Here is a 2,581-nt window from a genome sequence, read left to right as displayed (position 1 = left end):
ATGTTGCCTCTGTGCAGTTTCACAAACTGCTCCCTATCCCCGGAATGCAATTCCTCCTTTCAAAATTCTTATCTTCCTTCAGAGTTCAGTTCAGCTACCACCATGAAGTGTTACCTGATCCCCCAATCTTTCTTCCTTCAAATTACCTTTTGTTATATTTATATAGCACCCCCCCCCAAGTGGCAGTACAGATTCTCCAGAGGATGGTGACCTCAGGTTTAAAGTATTCTGTGGTTCTGCACTTCTAACAGTGTTGCTTACTAGCCCCCGCCAATGTGTTTTCTTTTCTGCAATCAGCTAGAAGACACAATTAGCTGAAAGAAATGTATTTACTGAAATGATAGAGTACACTTCCATGTACACTCAGCATCATCTGGGAAAGTGGACACATACTGAGGTCCCAAGTAGAGAGGCTCACATATAGAAAACATGTGTGGCTAGGGCACATCCATGTAGATATGGTCAAAGAGCAGGCAATTTCTGTGATGCTGCAAAACTACAAGAGCTACTCATGTCTTCATGCTGTTCCTGCTAACCTTGGTCTCCTAGTTTCTACAATATGCTACTCTGGTCTGTGGAGACTGCTCTGCTAGTCACTCCTTGGCCACATATTTTGTCTCCCCTAGCTTCTGGCTCAGCTGGAATTCATGACTAGTATACTGTCATGTTCTTTTTTTTTTTTTACTAGAAAACTTTTTATTGTAGGTGGAGTGGGATAGCTGGACACAGTTTAGATGATTCCAATTTTGTTGGCAACATCTAAAGCACCATAGTCTGAAGCAAGTCGGACATAGGCCTTCTTCTCTCCATCGGGCCAGATCAGTGTGTTGGTCTTGGCCACGTCGATGTCATATAGCTTCTTGACCACCTGCTTGATCTGATGCTTGTTGGCCTGGACGTCCACAATGAAGACCCGGGTGTTGTTGTCCTCAATCTCCTCCACAGCAGACTCAGTAGTCAAGGGAAACTTAATGATGGCATGGTGGTCAAGCTTGTTCCTCCAAGGGGCACTTTTCCAGGGGTATTTAGGCTGCTGTTGAAGTCTTAGTGTCTTGGGTCGCTGGAATGTGGGAGACATTTGGATTTTCTTCTTTTTGTGGCTTCTTGGCCTTTAAGGTCTTGGACTTAGCTTCTGTCTTGGGAGGGACAACTACTTCCTTCTTTGCCTTCAGTGCCATCTTGGGGGAAAGGGGACTGTTATGCTCTTTTAGAAAGATCAGAAATGCTTGCCCTAGGCCCAGAAGAAACTTTCCCTGTGTTGCTCCCTCAGAGTCTTGGCTTAGAGACCTCCCATCTCCTGAGCAAGAAGAAGACTCTTAGCCCGTTTGAATCAAGCTCTGTGGAACAAAGACCCGGGTCCTCTTAGCAAGCTATCATCCTTGTAATTAGCCTTTCTTTCAACAACTCTTCCCATTACAGAGCTGTGTCCTCCCCTGGGTAAGAGACCTCACTGTAGCCTGTAGTGATCTCACAATAAGGCAAGCAGTCTAGGTCTGTCTAAATGCAAAAAGAAAAAAAATGAACATTTCTCAATTAGACACGAGTGTTCTAGTGATGTAAACTCCACATTTCCCATTAGATTCAATATCAGTATTTATACAAGGATTCAATACTATAGCATGCCACTCAAGGAATCAACAAATTCAGAGTCTGCAAAGTTACCTCCATGGAACTGACTTATGAGGGGAAAATACCCAGAAAAGGGGGGGTTGGGGAAGACTGTACAATTACAACCCATTTATTTTTTTACCTATTTCTCTAGGATCCTTCAAAGTGGAGTGCCAAAATTTAAAGTTTTGAGTAGGCCCCAATTTTAGGGGCCTAATTTCATCCTGAATGGGCCCTTTCATGTAACATGGTTAGTTCTGGCCCTACTTTCTGAGGGCTGGGCCTGTTCTATCTTCCCCTTCAGGGTTCTAGGGTACCTGAGGGGTTATGGTATCTCTTTTGTCTTTCATCAGCTCATGCCTCCAGCAGCTGTGGGAAGATAGGCTGACAATTTAGCTCAGTTCCTATGTAAAATTGGTCCTAACAAGTTCACATCTAAAGCTGGCTTTGCTGCTGCTTCTGAGGGCTGGAGTCCTAGACTCTTGCTGCTTAGGGTATCTCTGCTTGACTGGCTGCCTAGATGCCTGAACTCCTGAATCCTCAGGGCTCATGCTCCTGGCTCAATCTGGTTCAGTTGGAGACTTCACTCCCTGTACCTAGACTAAAGGACCAAGGACCCAGGCCCATTTCTCAGGGCCATGTGGTTTCAAGGAGGGAAGGGAAAGGGCCCTTAATCCTACATACAGCATCATTCTCTCACTAAAAGCCATTAGAGAGGAGTCATCTAGATCCCAAAGACAGGAATGTTGTAAAAGGTCTAGTAGGTGCTGATTTGGGCCCTTTCAAAGTCCAAGAAATTTCTGCTTACTCAGCCAATGGAAGAAAGTTCCTTTCAACCTTGTAGTTAGGCCAACCAAAAACAATTGCAAAATGTCTGCATGCTGTTGAACAAAAGTGAAGAAAATCACTCAATGGCCTTCACTGCTTCTAGGCAATCCTTTTACAACTCCACAGTTAATTCATTCACCACAGT

At 44.4% G+C, this 2,581-nt stretch overlaps 1 pseudogene; it reads right to left on the bottom strand.

Annotated features, from left to right (window-relative positions):
• Positions 1-573: 573 nt before the first annotated feature.
• Positions 574-1,236, bottom strand: LOC114049155 (annotated as a pseudogene).
• Positions 1,237-2,581: the final 1,345 nt, after the last annotated feature.

This window comes from Vombatus ursinus, unplaced genomic scaffold, assembly GCF_900497805.2.
Source record: "Vombatus ursinus unplaced genomic scaffold, bare-nosed wombat genome assembly UNPS02014797.1, whole genome shotgun sequence".
NCBI lineage: Eukaryota > Metazoa > Chordata > Mammalia > Diprotodontia > Vombatidae > Vombatus > Vombatus ursinus.
Note: the sequence above shows the minus strand (reverse complement) of the source record. Positions and strands in the feature narration are given on the sequence as shown.